The sequence below is a fragment of the Equus caballus genome, chromosome 2 (genome assembly GCF_041296265.1).
Source record: "Equus caballus isolate H_3958 breed thoroughbred chromosome 2, TB-T2T, whole genome shotgun sequence".
Classification (NCBI taxonomy): Eukaryota; Metazoa; Chordata; class Mammalia; order Perissodactyla; family Equidae; genus Equus; species Equus caballus.
The window spans coordinates 16,662,625-16,682,647 of NC_091685.1; the positions used below are offsets into that span (position 1 = coordinate 16,662,625).

Here is a 20,023-nt window from a genome sequence, read left to right on the forward strand (position 1 = left end):
TAAACGTTCATTTCATCTAAAAAGTACCTTCACAGAAACATCTAGAATAACATTTGACCAAATGTCTAGGTAGCGTGGCCCAGCTGAATTGGCACATAAAATCAACCATCACAGGTGGGTCTGAGGGACACTGAGGAGTTTGCCACATGTCTAGGAGGGGCAGGGCATTTTGGGTGATGGGAATGGTGTGTGTTTTGAGAATTCTCCAGCTCCCTGTGGCTGGAACACACAGACTGCAGGGAGCAAGGAGAGGTGAGGCTGGAGATGTGGGCGGGAGCCCACTGAAGAGACCTTCGGAGCCACATGTGGAGTCTAAACTGTATGGGGAGCCAGAGGTGTCTTAGGAAGGAGAGTAATTATGGACTAGAAACAGCCTCTGGGCAGCCTCCAGGGGCTAGGATGGAGCCCCTTTCTCCTGGCACACTTGGTGTGGATGGCTCCATGACGCTCAGCTCCTGTGTAGAGTGGGTGGCAGGGTAGAGAGGGTTGGTTGATCGCCTGCCTTCAAAGGATCTCCCCAGAAGCTGAGAGAGGGTAAAAGCAGAGTGCCAGGTGCCCGTCGGTGGTTTATAGGACCCTTGGGCAGTCCGGCCATTGACTGGCGCCTTGGTGGACCACCAGGCTGCCCAGGCGAGCAGAACCAGCTCTTTCTGCCACCCATGGAACTGGGTGGGCTTTGCCACGTCCATGCCGGGCTAGAGTCAGGAGTGTCGAATGCACTCTCCACAAGGGTGGACACCCTGGGGCTCTAAGATGATGGCCCTCAGCTGCAAGGGCCCGTCTTCCCCGCTGGTGCATCAGCATCTGGAAAGGCCATCGGCCTCTCTGCCAACGAGATTTCCTAACTGCCAGAGCTCAAGGGTCTGCCTGCACATCTTTCCTAGGAATTGTTAGATGGCAGAGAAAGCCGTTTCTGAAAGGATGACATCATCATATTGGAAAACAGGATAGCATGCCATCCGTGAACTAGAGATGGTGATTGGTCTCAGGAAGTGAACCAGAGATGGTTATTGGTCTCAGGAAGATGGGAAGCCCATGAGATTGCATGAACAGAGGAATCAGAGCAGCCAAGACTCCAGGGGCCTGAGTGATTTTTATCCCAGAAAAGCGAAGCATAGTTCAAGCTGAGAGCCAAGAAGACAAAGAACAGGACTGGGCTGCCAAGGTTACAGAGTCCCTTGAAGAACTTTTCAGAAGAGCAAGTACAGGTCAACCCCTCTCACTTTCTACGTGGAGAGGCAGGCAGCCAGTGGCAGGCCGAATCCCAAGAAATGCTCTCCAAGGAAAGTAACGGGGCCAGGGTCTGAGAGAGCAGCCAAGCTGAGGGAGTTCCAGACCTCCCCAGCCGACTGGGTGTGGGGGCCGGGGGCACACAGGGAAGTATGGCAGCTCTGCGGTGGGAGGATGTATACCACTATGCCCACCGCAGAGTAAAGCCCTTCTTTTGGCAATTGCAGGAGTCCCTGGCTGGCTTCCTCTCCACAGTGCTTACAGAGAGAAGGCCATCATAATGTTTCACCCTCTTACAAGAACCCTGCCGTATGGGCTCATGATTCCACCATCACATTCAAGGGCAAACCTGTCAGAAAAATCAACCAAAGACCTCACAGGAAGCCCTAGCCAGTTCATTCTTTCCCCAGTATCCTTTTTCTCCTCTTCTGCAGTGATGGAAATTTTAGCAGGGCACATGGCCACCCAGCTAAAGACAACATTTCCTGGGCTTCCTGGCAGCCCTGTGACCCTGTGGCTGGGGTGAGCTGAAATCATATGTATAACTCCCAGGCCTGCCCCCGCTTTCTCTTTCCCACTGACTAGGATGTGGACGGGATGGAGGGAGACGGAAGGCAAATGCTGTGGATGACAGAAGAGTGAGATCAAATATATCCACACTGGGAAGCCACCTACAGCCACTTACACTCAGACTGTGACACAAGACAGAAATAAGCTTCTGCCTTGTCTAAGCCACTCTTACAGCTGTGTCCTTGTTACAGGAGCTAGAACCTGTATCCTAACACATATAATAACAATACAGTCCTTCATTCATAAATACATGTGGACAGCCAGGATCACCAAGCATTAGAAGAAAACCAATAGCAGGAAAAGAAGGCCTAAAGTGGAAAAAAGAAAAGAGAAGAGCTCACTCCAAAGGAAACAGATAGTTCGAATATGCGAGAACTCTAAAATAAATTATCATTCGTGTCTGGCTGCATGCCCACTTGTGTGCAAGTAGCATGGGATAGGTTTTGGAGAGACTGAGGAAAAGCCCTGGAGATGGTGTACAAGACGTAACGAGTTATTGGGTCTTACTTGTGGGGAGGGTCCAGGAGCGGCTGGCTGGACGGAGTTGTGCACCTGCTACTGCAAGCAGGGGTGGGGGCGGGGGTTGCCCATGTAGGCAGGGGAAGAAAGACTGTGTGCTCACCAAGAGGGACTGTCCTTGGTACAACCAGCGTTCCCAGAAACCGCAGCTCACGTGGAAGGGCTCTGTGTTCCTTCAAGACGTGATGTTCTTTGAGTGAGATAAGTTAAGATCTAGACTGGCCAGGCCCTGGATCGTCACAAATCCCGGATGGTTGGTCCTGCCCAGAAGGGGACCAGAAGGACATGTGGTTGTAATAGGGCATGTAGGCTATGGCCCTATGATTAGTGTCCTCAGCAGTAATTGAGAGATGATTTCATTTACTAGAAAGGAACCAGTTGCTATGAAGATGGAGCAATCAGAAAAAAGGAAATAATTATGGAAAATTAAAAATATGACTCCTGAAAAAGAAATGCAGTGGATAAACTGAATGACACAGTGGATATGGAGGAAGACCAGACTGGTGATCCAGAAGCTAAAATTAAGAAAGAATCCCAGAATGTAGAGCAAAACATCAAGGAGAAAAACTTAAGACCTACGGAGGATAGATCCAGGAGATTCAGTCTCTGTCAGTTAGGAGATCCAGCAGCAGAGACGACAGGCAATAGCAGAGGCAGAGGGAGGGGTAGAAATAGTCACAGATACAACAAAAGAAATTTTCCCTGAGTTGAAGAAACATGCCCAGATTTTGAAATCAAAAGAGTACACTGAATTCGGTACAAGAATTAGTGAAAAGGAACATCTAGACCCATCTTGTTGAAATTTCAGAAAATCAAGGATAAAAACCAAAATGCTTCCAGAGAGACTAGAAAATCAGCATTTCTCATCAGTAACACAAGATGCTCAAGGACAGTGGAGCAGTGCTTTCAAAATTCTAGAGGACAATGATTTTGAACTAAAAATTCTAGCTCCTCAAACTTTGAAAGCAAAATAAAGACTTTTTTTAATGGATGAGAGTTCAGAAAATTTATCACTCAGTCTTCTATATTTTCTGGAGGGGAAAAAAAAACCCTCCTGGAGTTATTTCTATGAATCAAAAAAGGTTCCCGAAGAGATAATGACATGAGAGTCACAAAGAAGTGACGGAAGCCATAAATATTTTGTAGGAAGTTTAACTGGTTCTTGACTGGTGGAGGACTTTCTTCTTGTGACAAAGTTTCGGTGATTTGGAATTACGTTTCTTTCTCTTGGGTCCATTCATACTAAGAGATTCCCCAGAGAATGTTGTCATCACATATTGTTTATTAGCTTCAATTTTTGGAACTAACCTATAGACTGGACTTAATTATAATGTAGAAGAGAATGTAAATGTTATGAAACTTGCCCATGTAAGAGTAATAATGTATAACTAACCAGAATTTGAAGGTGGGCAGAGGAAAGGAGGCAAGGAAGAAGGGAATGTGCCTGCATTTCTTCATTGTTCATAGCAGGAAGTGAATAGATACTGTCTAGAGCTGACAGACCAGGAAATAGCAATTTAAATATGTTATTTGAAGATGTTAAAGGCAACTGCCAGAAGAAGCGAAAATATATAAGTCAAAAATTGTGAAATGGAGCAGAAGGATGTTGGGGGGGAGGGCAAATACAAAAAATCCTCAGCTTTCATAGCAAAGAGTCAGTACTGTAACCGAGGGAAGATGATTTCGAATTCTGGGGTCTGGAAGACATCAGACTTTGGGGAAATTAGCAAGTTTAGAAGAAATGGACTCCATGACCACACGAGGAGCATATTTCATCAGTACTTGCTCCCATGCAAACACACTTGTCTTTTGACTCTGGGTGTCAGATGTGTCAAGACTGTGGGAAGGCTCATTCATTTACTCAACACATGTTTATGGGGATCTTATTTAAATAAACAAATCTGAAGCCTGATTTGATTCATGTCCTCAGCCTCTCCTCCTCCCACTGTGCTCTGCACACCCGACCCTCTAACCACACTGGACTACCCACTTTCCCACACACTCAGGGTTTCTTTCCCCCAGCGTCATTCTGCCTTTGCCCACACTGGTCACCTATTCTGCTTGGTGAAATCCCTTGTGCCCTTCAGAGCCCAGTGTCCCTTCTCTAAAGCATACCCTAGGGAGCCCTCCCTCCCCACCCCAACCTGTACTGGGAACCTGTTTCCATCATGGTGCCTACCGCGCCTTATATACCTATTTCTGTTTGTGTCTCTCTCCTTATAGGCGTTGTAGTTTTCAAGAGCAAAGTCCATGTCTTTTTTTAAATTGAAGCATAACATACATACAATTATGTATGCATAAGTGTATGACTCAAGTAGTTTTTATATATATATATATACACCCATGTAATATATATGTAACCAGATCAAGTTGTAGAACGTTTTTATCACCCCAGAAAGCTCCTGCCTTCTCTTCCTAGTCAATATGCACCTGCCCCACTAGCGCTAACCATTATTCTGATTTCTAATACCATAAAATTAGTTTTGCCTGTTCTTAAACTTCAATTAAATGGAACCATACATCACATAGTCTATTGTATCTGAATTCCTTTGCTTATTACTATATCTGTGAGATCCATCCATATTTTTGTCTGTAGCAATACTTTATTCTTTTTTTATTACGATGTAATAATTCTTGTATGAAAATACTACAATTTATTTATCCATTCCATTTGCTGTTAGCATCTGGGTGGTTTCTTGTTTTTTGCTGTTATGAATAAAGCTACTATGAACATCCTTTTTTGTGCTTTTTAGCAGACATGTATGCATGCATTTCTGTAGGATATGTTCTTAGGAGTGGAATTTTTGGGTCGTAGGGTGGGTGTGTGTTTGGCTTTGAGGATTTTGACAATCAGTTGTCCAAATGTGTCAATTTACCTTCCCACCAACAATGTACAGGAAGAATTCCAGTTGCTCCACATCCTTGCCGACATTTGGTATCATGTTGTTGGTTTCATCTTAGCCATTCTGGTGACTGTGTGGTGGGTTTAATTTATATTTCCCTAATGAGTGATAGTGTTGAGCACCTTTTCATATGCTTATTGACCATTTAGATAACCTCTTTTTTAAAGTGCCTGTTCAAATCTTTGGCCATTTTTAAAAATTATGATAAAATACACATAAAATTTGCCATTTTAACCATTTTTAAGTTCATCAGTGTTAAGTGTTTTCATATTGTTGTGCAATGTGAATGAACCTCCAGAACTCTTTTTATCTTGCAAAACTGAAACTCGGTACTCGTTAACTAACTACTCCCCATTTCCCTCTTCCCCCCAGGCCCTGGCACCCCCATTCTTTCTGTCTCTATGAATTTGACTGTTCTAGATGCCTCGTCTAAGTGGAATTGTACAGTATTTGTCTTCATGTGACTCACTTATTTCACTTAATATCATATCCTCAAGGTTCATCCATGTTGTAGAATGTGTCAGAATTTCCTTCCTTGTGAAGGCTGGATAATATTCCATTGTGTGTGTATGCCACACTTTGTTTATCCATTCATCTGTCGTGAACACTTGGGTGCTTCCACCTTTTGGCTATTTGGAATAATGCTGCTATGAACATGGGTGTACAGATATCTCTTTGAGACCCTGCTTTCAATTCTTGTGAGTATATACCCAGTAGGAGAATTACTAGATCATATGGTAATTCTATTTTTAATTTCTTTGAGGAACCACTGTCCTTTTTTCCGTAGAGGCTGCCCCATTTTGCATTCCCTCCAGCAGTACACAATGATCCCAGTTTCTCCACATCCTCACCAGTGCTTATTTCCTGTTTTTTTGATAGTAGCCATCCTAATGCACGTGAATGGTATCTCGTGGTTTTGATTTGCATTTTCCTAATGATTAGTGATGTTGAGCAGCTTTCTGTGTGCTTGTTGGCCATTTGTATATCTTCTCTGGAGAAATGTCTAGAAATCAAGTTCTTTGCTCATTTTTTAATCTAGTTGGTTGGGTTTTGTTCTTGAGTTGTAGGAGTTCTTTATATATTTTGGATATTAACCCCTTTTCACATATATGATTTGCAAATATTCCTCTCCCATTCTGTAGGTTGCCTTTTTACTCAGTTGATCATGTCCTATGGTGTACAGAAGTTTTAAATTTTCCTGAAGTCCAGTTTATCCATTTTTACTTTGGTTGCCTGTGCTTTTAGTATCATATTCAAGAAATATTGCTAAATCCGATATCATGAAGATTTTCCCCTATGTTTTCTTCCAAGAGTTTTATACTCTTAGCTCTTATGGTTAGGTCTTTGATCCATTTTCAGTTGATTTTGGCCAAAAAGTAATTGTCTGCCTTTTTTAAAAAGTCATTTTTAGAAGTGTTTTATATTCTGGATGACTCCTTTGTTGAATACGTATCACAAATATCTTCTCCCAATCTGTGGTTTGTCTTTTTACTCTATTATTGCTATCTTCTGATGAGCAAAAGTTTTTCATTTTGATCAAACCCAATTTATCAATCCTTTTGTTTATGATTATGTGGTTATACTTTTTGTTAACTATGTAAGAAATCTTTGCTGGCCCCAAGTTCACGAAGATATGTTCTTGTGTTTTCTTCCACAAGCTTTATTGTTTAGTCTTTTGTATTTAGGCCAATCATCCATTTCATATTAATATTTGTGTATGGTGTGAGGTGGGGCCCAAGGTTCATTTTTTTGCATATGGATATCCAATTTCTTCAGCAGTATTTACTGACAAGATGATCGTTTCCCCCACCAAATGCAATAGCACCTTAGTTATAAATCAGGTAGATGTAAGAGTCTGTTTCCTTACTCTGTTGTATCCATTGGGTTTTTTTGTTTGTTTTTTTGGTCTCTCCTTGTGTTGATACTACACTGTCTTGATCGCGTACTGTCAACTTTATAGTAAGGTCTATAACTGATGTCTGTTTTCATATTACTGGCCTGGCATTGAGAAGGTCCATGTAATGCTTGCAGACTGAGCGAAGCAATGAAGAAATGAATTGCAAAGTGATCGTTATAACTGCTGTATCATTACTAGTACAGTTATACCTATATCCTTCACGTGACCAAGAATGGTGGAGACCACAGGGAATTTCTACTTTTGTCACTGTCCACTTTTGGAATACATTGTTTATGTCACCTAGTCTCCCTGGTCATTTGTCCTTATCTAGTTTATTTATGGTGTGTGTGTGTGTGTTATAGTGTGTTCTATGTATTGCCCTTCATAGTAGACTGAAGAACCTTCACTACCTAGGAAGCTTGTAGGCAGGCGTGCCTTTTGTACCATGGTCATTTGTGTAGAAACAAAATGTCACCGAAGGAACAGCTAGAGACCTACCAGAAACTGATGAGCAAGCAGGCCACTGCACCAGTGTGGAGTGCAGGCTTTCTTAGGTGGTGTTGATGAGAGACTGGCAGAATGGAAACGGCCAGAAGACCAGTCTGCCTGACCCTTCCCCCTCTCATTTCAGGCTTCGTTCTTCCTTAAGCTCCTTCACCCGCAAGTACTTCCTGGACCATTTAAGATAAGCAGGTTGAGCTGAGTTCAGATGCTCACCAGGTTCTCCCAGGTGTCCAGAAGCCTCTGTTAATCTTTACTGGAACAAAGGAGATTTAAGTAAATGACAAGCTAGGTAGGTAGATACATAACTAGATTCATAACAGTAGATAACTTAATAGATTAATAAACTGCAAGCATCTGGGTTTCACCAGGCTCCTGTTGAGTCGAGACTACCATCCCTGATCTTAGCTCATTTTCAGTCCCAATGGGAACAAGACGGAAACACTGTTGATACTTTTCTAGGTGGAAGGAAAAAAAGCTCGTAACAAGACCAGTCCACGTGATGGGAAGGAATGCTGCTGGGAACAGTGTTTGGTTACCCGAGGTGTTAGGACTGTGATTCAGATCTGAGTCCTGTCTGCGAGGTTGACGTGGCCCCAGCTGCCTTGAGGGTCTCCAGTGTAGAGGTCACTTGATGGCTCAGGTCCAGGTTCCAGCTCTACCATTACCAGCTTTGTGATTTTGTGCCTCAGTTTCCTCATCTGTAAAATGAGGATCATAATAGTCCCTGCCTGATAGAGTTATTGTGTGAAACACTAAGAACAGGGGCCGGCCCCATGGCGTAGTGGTTAGGTCTGGCGTGCTCCCCTTCAGCAGCCCGGGTTCATGGGTTCAGATCTCGGGTGTGGACCTACACCACTCATCAGCCATGCTATGGTGGCAACCCATATACAAAATAGAGGAAGATTGGCACAGATGTTAGCTCAGAGCGAATTTTCCTCGCCAAAAAAAAAAAAACACTAAGAACAGCCCTGACACACATTGAGTTCAGTTGTTCAGTCTAGACACAGGGCATTGGTTAGGACCATCTTCGCCTAAGTTATCACAACCACACATAAATGGGGCTAATCTGAGCTTCCACTGGTCTGGTAGAGTGGAGTTCTGGTTGCATTGTTGCTTGGTCTGGACTGTGAAATGTGTTCCTGCTTTCCTCTGGAATGTTGCTGGAGACTTCATCCTCCCCAGTGATGTCAGTTCCACCTTGGTCCCTGGGTAACAGCAAGACAAACTCCAGCCAGGATTGCCTAGGTTTCTCTGTGCTCTGAGTGGAATTTGCTTTTTGACTAGTGTGTAGAAATTCCAAGCCCTGTCTGGGTCTTGGGTTTGGGAGGGAGGAAAGGAAGGAAAAGGAGGAATGCAGAGACCACAATCATCCCAGGGAACGATGTGGGAGCCTCCCGGACAGTGAATAATCTACCACTCACGATTGGGGGAAAAAGCATTTATCAAGAAACTCAGCCCTGAGGTCCACAAAGTCATGCACAGTGATTTGCATAAGGGGAGGAGACTTTGATGCAAGTGGAAATGGCTGTGGTTGACTGGGAAGACTTCCTGGAAGAGCTGGGGTGCTGGGAAGGAAGGCAGAATCCATCTGAGCCCCTCTGACCAAGGTCAGGGCTCTTGGGGGTTTTCTAGGTGGTGGCTCGAACTCGGGGTTCAAATCCCACCTCTGCCCTTTCTTGTATCATCTGAAGCAATTAGCGTCACCCCCTTGAGCCTCAGTCTTCTCATCTGTAAAAAGGGGACGTGTGTGAGGATCAACATGGTAATGCCTGGTATAGTTTGGGCACATGGTAGGATGTAAGTATTTTGAAAATATTTTCAATATTTTACTCAGTGATGGGTCCAGTGCCAGGCACTGGAAATACAAAGATGAATAAGGCGAGTCTCTACCTGGTCCAGGGGAGACAGGTTTGCCAGGAAGATGCCGAAGAACTGGTTAACCACAGGCCCGAACTAAGGCAGACGTCTCAGGCTTCTCAGGGAAGCTGTACTATCTGACCTGTTGGGTTAGCGGAAAACTGCAGCTTCCCAGCAGAGGCAGTCCACCAGACCCTCCCTCGGTAGTGCCTGTTTCCCGTGAGTGAATCCAGGCCGGAGGCTGTGAAGGGCCGGCCGCCCCGGAAGGCTGATACAGCCCAGCAGCACGGCCTGGATGCATGGGTGGATTGTGCCTTCCACCTGCTTTCTGAGGATCAGGACTGACCCCAGCTCTGTCAGAAGATGTATTTGGACAACTGAACCTTCACAGTTTGGGGCTTGTTCTTATCACTCCAGAGCGTAGGAGGGAACGTGTGGGAACTCCTGCCCATGCCCTAAACCCAACCAGGTGCAGTGTGGGGCCCCTGCCCTGGCCGGAGAGAGGCAGCAAGCTCAACACTCCTTGTGGCCATGTGCCAGCCTCCTGTGCTCTGCATACGTTGTACCTCCCATCTGGACTAGGATCTCTTTCTTCCAAATCTGACAGTCATCAACATTTATCCCATCTTTCGAGGCCCAGCTCAACCACATCTTATTCTGGGAAGCGTTCCCGACTCCTCTGAGGAAATAGCCTCCAGACTCCTTCGTCCCCCTGTTCCCCGGGGAACAGCGATGTGTAGATGCAGAGAGGTCAAAAGCCTGCTGGTTAGAGTTGATGCATAGTGACAGTGCAGCATGGGGGGCAGGGGCCGGGAAGGCCGGGCAGGGCCTGATTATGGTGGGCCTGAAATGCCAATGGCTGCATCTCCCTGCAGTGGGGAGCTACGGAGAGTTCTTGACAAAGGGGGAGGCCTGGTGAAGTTGGCAATTGAAGAGATTTCACTTTCCACAGTGAAGGGTGGGGTGGCATGGAGGAAGGCTGGGAACCTGGAGACAAGGTGATTAGTTATAGGTGGCGCTTAGAGGAGTTTCAGCAGTTTCCCCAAATACCAGGCTGTAGAAAAGAAAAGTGTATGTCAGATTTACATGGAGAAGTTTGTGAAAATATAGATCTGGGGCACTTTTCTTAGAGATTCTGTTTCAGTGGATCTGCAATAGGGCTAGAACCTGTGTAAAACCTAGGACATTTTGGTGGGTGGGTGGGGATGGACTATTCAATCATGGTGTCAGGACAACCGGCCGGTTACACTGGAAAAACAAGCTTTATCTCTGCCTCACTCCAGAAATGATAAGTGTCAGAAGGAGCCAAGATGGCAATGGAGAGGGAGGAACAGAGGGAGAGAAGGATGGAGGGAGTAAGGAACAGAGGGATGGAGGGGTGGAGAGGCAGAGGGAGGGAAGGAAAAAAAATAAATCATAAAGGAACTAGAAGAAAATTGGGTGACATTCCAAAAAAATTCTTGGACACGAAACTGGCAAATCATAATGGAAAAGATCGATGATGCAGTTGACCACATGGAGACAAAATTTTTCTGTTCAGCAAAGGTAAAGACTAATGATAAATAGGGAGAAATAGTTGCAGGTCATATATGAAGGATTAATATCCCTGATATCAGAGTTTATATAAACCTATGAGAAAAATATAATTCATTAGAAACATAAACAAAGGATATGAAAAATAATTCCCAGAATGAAATCATTGGTTAATAAGCTTATGCAAAGTTCCAAGACGCACTAGAGATCAAGAAATACAGATTCAAAAAAATAAGGTACCACTGTGGCAGGCAGAATAATGATCTCCCAAGATGTCCAACATTCTAGTCCCTGGAACCTGTCAATATGTCACCTTTCATGGCAAAATGAATTTTGCTGATTAAATTAAGGGTCTGGAGGTGGGCAGATCGTCCTGGATTATGCCGGTGGGCCCAACGTGATCCCAAGAGTCCTTAGAAGTGAAAGAGGGAGGCAGGGCAGTCAGTGTTGGAGTGACTCAGTGTGAGAAAGATGCAGCTGGCCATTGCTGGCTTTGAAGATGGAAGGAGCCATGAGCCAAGGAATGCAGGCGGCCTCTAGAAGTTGGAAAAGGCAAGAAAGTGGATTCTCCCCTGGAACCTCCAGAAAGAAAATGTTCCTACCTTAATGTTAGCTCCGTGGGATCCGTTTTGGACTTCTGGCCTCTAGAACTGTAAGTAATAAATTGTGTTGTTTTAAAACCCTAAGTCTGTGGCAGTTTGTTACAGCAGCAATGGGGAGCTAATATGACCATTTCGCCTTTCGTATTAGTGAAGAGATTGGTTACATTCCGGGTAGGAAGGAGTTTGGAGAAACAGTCCTTGCACACAATTGGTATAAACTTGTGCTTTTTGGAGAGCTATTTGTCACTACCCATCAAAAGCTTCAAGGTACATTCCCTTTGCCAAATATTTCCCCTTCTAGGAATTTATCCTGTGCATATACTCACACAAGTATGCAGAGGAAGTTCTCTGTAGCATTTCTTGGAATAGAAGAAGCTGGAAACAACCTTCATATTCATCAATAAAGGACTGGCTGGATCACAGCCCCAAATAGAACAGTCTGCTGCTGCCAGAAAGAGTGAGGTGAACCTAGATAGCCACGCACAGGTTTGAAAAAAAAGGCAAGTCACAGATCAGGACATGTGACATGTTTTCTTCATTTATCTAAAAAAAATCCAGGATACACGCACACTATTTATATAATGCCTTAGGATGTCAAGAGGAACATATTATATTAGCCGTAGCACCTCTGAGGCAGAGCGTGTGGGGGACATGACAGGACAATTCTACAATGGTTTAAAAATTTTCGAGTGCTTTTTTTTTTTTTAATTTTAAAGAAGCAAAAAGTTGCCCAGCATTTCTGTTCTGTAGCCAGTCTTTGGAACTTGTGATCTGGGCCAAACTACTGGTGGGGACCACAGCCTCTGGAGTGAGCATAGAGAGATGCAGGAAGCAGAAGCAGCCAGACTTGGAGAGGATGACATGGTTGGGGGTGGGGGGTTAAAGTCAGAGGCAGGGGTCAGCAGGTCAGGAGCTGGCCACAGTCTAGACAGTGGGGGCCAGTGTCCAGGAGGCCTGGGCAACAAGTGGCAGCTCTGGAGATCTCCGGGAGGGGCAGTTTTCTCTGCCTTGAACCCCTCTGGCTGCTGGTAGGTCAGTGGCTGTGAGAGACCCTGACCCGAGTGAGGTCTGAATCCTACAGTTGAGTCCAGTGTCTGGCTGAGGGAGGGGCAGGACTTTGACGGACGTTTGGAGTGTTGGTTGGTGTCAGCAACCATAGCTGAGTCTGGCGTAGTATCCTAGCCCAACCATTCCCTGGAGTAGCCAACAGGACTCTTGAGGGTAGTGGGGAGAGGAGGGGCAGGCAGGCCTGACCTTGCCAGTCCCCCGCTCAGCCAGTCTCACCAGGAGGGTTGCCTTTTACAAAGACCAACACATATCCCGAGCTATATACTCACCCTCACCAAGGTCTGATGGGGATTTGGGGCCTCCTTTGCCCTGCAGAATTCTTCCCCAGCTCAAGATCAATATTACAGCAGCCTGAGAAAATAGGAAACTTGGCCAGCATTTCTCACCATCGGCCACACTTCTCCCTGGCCTTAGAACCCTAAATCCAGAATTGTCAGAATGGAAGTGATCCTTGAGGTCATTTAGCCCAACCTCCTCATGTTACAGAAGAGAAAACTGAGGCCCAGAGAGGGAGTACCTTGCCAAGGGTCACCCAGCAGAGCTGTGTTAAGGGTTTTCTGCTATGGGTGCCTGGGCCCCAGCGCAGCCAAAGTGTCTCCAGACTCAAGCTGGGAGGGTCCTGGGCAGCAGCTCGGCTCTGATGGGGAGCTCAGGTGCCCGGCCCCCTCGTTCTCACCTGATACCCTACTCACCATCCTACCTGCAGCCTGGATCTGTCGCACCTGGGGAGCTCCCAGGGAGGCTGAGTCAGGGTCAGGCAGCACCATTCAGGAGAAATGGCCCCAAACAGAGAAGTGAAGGACTCAGGAATTTTCTTCAGTTTGGCCTGAACACCTCCTAGCTGGGCAGGTCATGCCTCTGGCCTCAGTTTCCCCCAGAAGCGAATGAGGGTGACAGGTACAAAGTGCTGTGAGTTTGAGGACAAGGTTGTTCCTGTGCCCTAATCCCTTCAGCCCCAATGGAGGCCAGTGTTCAGGACCCTGCCTAGGGCTGCTCTGCCTTGGGCCTCGCTGACCTGTCATCATTTCATAGGAACCCGGTGACCAAGAGGTACAGTGAAGCCTCCAAAATCCCCGACCTCAGTAGGAGAACCATAGCGCAGCTTCTTTGGAGTCGGGGCAGGACCAGCTGACCTGGGGAAGCCGAGTACCAAGATGGGGATGATGTTAATCCACGAGTATCTTCAGTTCTAGCTTGAGCCCTGGGTTGGTAGGAAGCATTTGATCTGAAATGTCTCAGAAGGTCAGATCCATCAGCTCCATCACCAGCTGATTTCCTGCCTGTGCTCCTGTCCTCCACTTCTGGGACCGCTTGGCCCTGCCCAGCTCGGGAACCAATGCATCCCTTGTCTGGGGGAACTTAGAAAACCTCTACCAAGAGCTGGGGGGTTCAGCATCCTGCGGGCTTCTTGGGAGGCCCTGCTTTGACCTCCAGTCAACGTCTACTCTCGTTTCTCGAGCACCAGCTGTGTGCCAGGTACTTTCCACGGGTGATAACCACATTCAGTCCTCACGACAGCCTGTGGCCTAACAGCAGCAGAGCGTGGGTTGGCCCCCGGGCCAGGGTTCCTTCCACGAGGCCATGGCAGCCCCTCACACAGAAAGACTTTCCCCAATAACAATGATGGCTGTTATTTCTTGGATGCTTACGGGTACCATGCTAAGCACTTCATATGAATTAACTCAATTTGAACCACACGTGGTACTTTCATTGTCCCCATTTTACAGGTGGGGAGACTGAGCCTTGGAGAGCTTCCAAGAATTTCCAGTTAGGAGGTGGGGGGGCCAGGATTCGAACACAAGCTGTCTGAGTGGCCAAGCTGCCTTTGGAATTCTGTGCTGTGTTGCTGCGGGGGTGGGCTTGGTGACTGGTCACTCGCCTCGTGGCTGGTGCCCACCTTGTTCTTTAGGCCTCAACCCCAGTCTGTGTGGCTGCCTTTGCCTGTGTCCCAGTATGCCCAGGCCTGGGCTCTGTCAAGCTCTTTTTAGCCTCCCTGGGACCAATCCCCTGTATGAGTTGGCATGTTTGTTCCAAAAGGGACCAGGTAGCTGTGGCTTAAAATCAGACAGAAGGTGTATTTCTCTGTTGGGGGCAGGTGGCTTTGCTTCATGCCATCATCTAGGCTTCTTGTCCCACCATCCCTTGGGGTCCATGCGGTCAGAGTTGGCTCACCACCACCGTTGCCTCCATGTTCCTTCCTGAGAAATGGGAACATAAGGGCGGGCGCTTTTCCTTCTGGCTCTGACCTGTGAGCTGCATTCATTATGTTGGCCAGAACTAGCTGCAAAGGAGGCCAGTAAATGCAGTCTAGATGGGTGACCACAGACTCAGCTGCAGCTCGCGGACTTCTATTGCCGAAAGAAAGGGGAATGGCTAGTGGGAGACATTTTCTGTGTGGGCCTCATGCTCTATTCCCAGCCAGAGCCCCACCCTCGGATTGGCCGCTCTCTGTGCAGACTTCCTTCTGTGGCTCTCAGATGCCCTCTCCCTGTTAGTCTCCAGACCCACGTCTTCACACCTAGCCTATTGTGCCAGCATCTAAGCCCACAGCCACTTTTACTTTTCTTTGCAGGTGAAGAATTCTGCCTCATCTTGCACACACGGACACAGTACAACACACAAAGATTCTTAGAAGGGGCACTGGTTTTGTGTTGGGTTGTTAAATGAAAATACTTTCTCATTGCTTCCTGCCTAGCCTGTGGCCTTCTGCACTGGGTTTCAGCTGTTGAAGTGAGGAGAAAGGCTTGCTTTCCTGGTGTTTTTAAGATCAGTATGTTTTATTACCGTCAGTAAAATTTTGACCTGATTTTGGCCTATTGGGGTGCGTGCATGAGTGTGTGTGTATGTAACTAAATTATAAGCAAAGAACTTTATCAAGCCCCACCAGTCTGGGGTCAGAGTGACCTTGTACGCCCCTGGGCGTCAGGCCCCTGTCCCCATCTTGCCTCTGTCTTATCTAACTTGGCTTGACCCAGGCTTCCTAGTCGAGAGCCCAAGGCAGAATCAAGCTGGTCTCCTGCCAGGACTGGTGGGATTGTCCACCTGATAGCACACACCTCCCATCTCCCTTCTGGTAAAGCCGTCTGGGGTGTCCACTCTGGGCCATGGCCATGCTGCCCCAGTGCCTTGGATACAGAAAGTGCTTTCTGCTTTGGTTTTGGAGCTTCAGGCCGCCTTGCCTTGGCCCTGTTGGCTCGTCCATCACTTCCCACTCCCCTGAGGGCTTCATGGCTCCAGCCCCAACACCCTGCTCTCTTTTCTGTTGGGCTGTCCTAACAGCTAGGCCAATGGAAGCTTCTGGAAGTGGGAGCTGGGTTGTCTGATATGTTAACCAACTGGCTGTTGAAGCTCAGGCTCTCCTCATGGTTCTAAGCTGGTTTCTAAGCCAGAGATCCCTGACGGCTGTGGCCTCAGTAGCAGACAACGTGGACCCCATGGGCGTTCTGCCACCATCAGCAGAGGTTCGGTCCTGAGCCTCTGTTGGCTCAGCTCCTGGGCCCTGTCAGGGACACCCTCTACCTCTAACCTCATGTCACTGGTGACTTTTACCAATTCTCTGGAAAAGCAGCTTTTTTCTTTGCTACTTCAGGTTTATATTAAAATTTTATACATACCCTCAGAAGCACAGAAGAGAGAAATGGACCATTTTCTTAGTGTCACTTGGTCACGGTGATTAGAAATGGTCCTCCTGGGGCCGGCCCCGTGGCCAAGTGGTTAGGTTTGCGCACTCCACTTTGGCGGCCCAGGGTTTCACTGGTTCAGATCCTGGGTGTGGACATGGCACCGCTCATCAGGCCACGCTGAGGTGGTGTCCCACATAGCACAACCAGAGGCACTCACAACTACAATATACAACTATGTACTGGGGGGCTTTGGGGAGAAGAAGAAGGAAAAAAAGAAGATTGTCAACAGATGTTAGCTCAGGTGCCAATCTTAAAAAAAAAGAGAGAAATGGTCCTTCTAAAGGAGTTAAAGAGTTAAGTGAAGAAGTGTTTATGCTGCTCTGAATTGTAATCCATTCCAAGGCAGAGGCCATCTTCTCACAGGTTTACCCCACGTCTGCACCCACAGTCCCGGCTGTCCCCGCCCACTGCCACCTGTAGTAAGAACCCCAGACCTTCTGTGAGGTGTAGAGCAGGACCGCAGAGAGCAGTGGCCCAGGAGTCCGAGGACCAGTGGCCCGGGGCTAGTCATTGCCCACCCGGGCTCAGGGCCCTCTGTGCAGGCTGGAGGGTTGGGCCATCCAGCCCAAAGCCCTCAGTAACTCCACGATCATTGGGCGGCCAATGGTGCTGATGTGTCCTGGTTGCTCCTCCCTCAAAGGATGCAGGCAGGAGGGCCCTCCCCAGGGGAGCAGCAGGCCTGGCTCACAGGTGTAGGTTGTGCTGCCCCAGTGAGTCCCTTGAGGACACAACAGTGACCTGACTGTCTCCCTCATCCACCCGCCCCTCCCACTCAGCCTGGGAATTACCCCAAACCCAGCCACTAGGTGCTTCCCCACCTGCCCCTGGAGAGCCTTGTGGCTCAGCCAAGGGAGAACCACAGGACGTGACAAGGTGGGGTCCTCCTTGGCCAGCTGACCCCCACTCAGACTGATAATCTACCACCCAGTCTTGCCGTGGGGTCCCATCCATCCATCGGAAGAAGAAAAGCTTACCGCTAGCTAGTATTATGGTGTTGCTTTGAGATCCTTGCATGACACGGTCAGTAGAAATAGTAAGTATAGTCAACCCTTTATTATCCGAGGGCCTCTCCGCCACGCAGGTGCAGCCAGGCCCGGGAGTCCCAGACCAGCCCGGAGAGCAATTCTCCATCTGCACGGCAGATGACGTCTGCCTTGTCTGGCTTTTCAGTGACTCAGCACTTCTGCCCACCTCGGCTTGGATGAGCAAGGCCTGGGGGACTGCCGCCTAATGGACTCCCCAGCCTCAGCTGGGCTTCCTGTTTCTCCTGGCCAGCAGCCACAGAGAGGTCAGGACATAAGTTGAAAGGCCACCTTTGCCCTTAAGCCCCTAGACACCCACTGACACTCCTCACTGGAGATGTCCCCGGGGCCGTGTCCCCAGGGCCACTCAGTGCTTCCATAGAAGGGGAGCCATACACTGCAGTGCCCATTGTGCCACAGAAGTCATAGAAGGCACTTATTCATGAGGCAGGGGACGAGCCCTGACGGGGGCTCGCGAGGCCCGGAACAGTCTAGGTCTGCCACCATCACTGTGTAATTTTTAGGGAAAATCACATCCTCCTTCTGGGTCTCAGTCCCCTCATCTGTCGAGTGGGAGGTTTGGACTAGACAATCAGTCTCTATGAATCCATTAGAGCCCGTGGTGTAATTTCAGTCCTCGTAGCAAAGATCACAAGTTTCTGCCAGACACCCAGACGCAGCGCTTGTGCCTGGTTTGGGTCACAAGATAAATATTGATTGTAAGGGCAACCATTTGTCCCAGTTTGCCTGGGACAGCCCTAGTTTCTTCCTGTTGCTTCTCCGTAATTATCAGTAGTGCCTCTTTCATTCTCAAAAGTGCCCCAATTTGGATGATATCTTACCTGGCCCCCCTATTGAGGGTAGTTTGATGAAATGAGAGTGCCCTGCCTTGTCCACATTCACCCTGCTTTGGGAGGATGCCTTCTCTGCCTCCTCAAAGGAGGCCTTTGACTGCTCAGAGAATAGCCTTTTCTGAGCTGCAGCCTTCCATTGACAAAAATCCATCACTCCGTCTGCTGAAGGGGTGTCATTTGGAGACACAGGTGAACTCATGTATCATTCACTGCCCCTGTCTGAAGTACCACATGAAAAAGTTCTTTTCAGAAAGCAACTCTTTGCTTCTTGTAAGGAACTTAGATAATCCTTCCTCTCTGGCTATAAGGACTCTGTAATGGACCATATCTCCCTTTTCTCCCTGGCTGCCAGGAAGCTCAGATATAAGTGTATAGCTGAACTAGAGAAACAATATAAGCCCTTATGATTGGTATACCAGTGTTCTTTCCATCCCACCAATCCTGACTTCCTGCCTTATTTGCATTTTCCTTTGTTCTGATTTGTTATTCTTATTTAGTTTTCTTATATTGTAGTTTGTCATTTTTTTACAAATACGTATAAAATTTTGTTATGGTTACCTTGAATTCTTTGTAGAACCAAAATGGAAAGGAAATACAAAAGGAGTAGACTTATAGGATGTGATTTTTAGTCCCCTCCACGGCATGCCACTCTGTCCGAAGTCTTGCCATTTGAGAGACAGCTACAAGTCTTTCAGACTCGCCAGCTTCCTGAGCACCTTGTGAATGTGGAAAGAACGAACTCCTTGAGTCTGCATCAGCAAACAGCTGGGGAACGGCAGAGCGAGAGCGAGGGCATGAAGGGAGCCTGGGGTCAGGATGCCGGGGGCAGGGCATGCTTCAAGGAGAGGGAGGAAGGCCGTGGAGACGTGAGTCCCTCACCCAGGGGATGGACACCTGCAAGGTGGTGGAGAATGAACTCTGGCCACAGGGAGCTGGGTTCAGGTGCTGGCCCTGCCTCTCAGGAACATGGGACCTTTGCAGGCCACCTTCCCTCTGTGGTCCTGTGTCCTGTGCTGGAAAGTAGGGTGGCTGGGTGAGATGAAGTCCACAGTGACTTCCGACTTTGAAATTCTGACCGTGCTCCTGGGGAGAAGGGCCCTGGGAGGCTCTCGGAGCTCAGAAAGCCTAGCCTGCCCGACCTTCAGCTGGCCCTTAGAGGACGCGCACACTGAGGGCTCCACCCGGACCAACTGTGCCCCTGAGCTTGGCAAGAACCCCATTCTGAGCCACTTCCGGGGTATCCCTGGGGCACTGAGTAGACAAGGAAAGGCTACCAAGCTGGAGAAGCCTGCCCAAATGGTCCTCCCAGCTCCTACTTGGCAGCTGAGGTGCTCACAGCGGCAGTAGCCTGTGAGCTTTCATAGGCTGGGGCAGTGGCTTTGGCTTCACCATGAAACATGGGCTTGGAGGGGAGTTAGCAGTGGACTAAAAGCCGTGAATGATGCCCCTCATGGACATTCAGAAGCCAGGGCCAGAGAAAGTGATACCAACCTCGTCATAATCCACCCCTTGGAAAGCACATCCCCGAAGAACCCCCGGCCCTTCCTCCCGCACCAGCCGCAGCACGGGCCGCTCTCCATCCTGCGGCATCTGCATCGTTATCACAGTGGACCCGAGTGCAGCTGAGGCAGGAATTGCTGTTATCTCATTGTATAGATTAGGCCGCTGAGGCTAGGGAGCTGAAATCCGCTCAGAGTCCCTCTCACGGCAGAGACTGGCGCATGGGCCTCCTCTCCCGAACTGGCCTGCCGTCTGTTCCTGACTCCCCCCCACAGCCACAG

The 20,023-nt window shown here is 48.0% G+C and overlaps 1 protein-coding gene across 5 annotated transcripts in view; it reads left to right on the plus strand.

Moving 5' to 3' along the window:
• Positions 1 to 20,023, plus strand: part of HIVEP3 (HIVEP zinc finger 3) — a 469,251-nt gene that overhangs the window by 392,454 nt on the left and 56,774 nt on the right. The gene's annotated exons all lie outside the window — the stretch shown is intronic.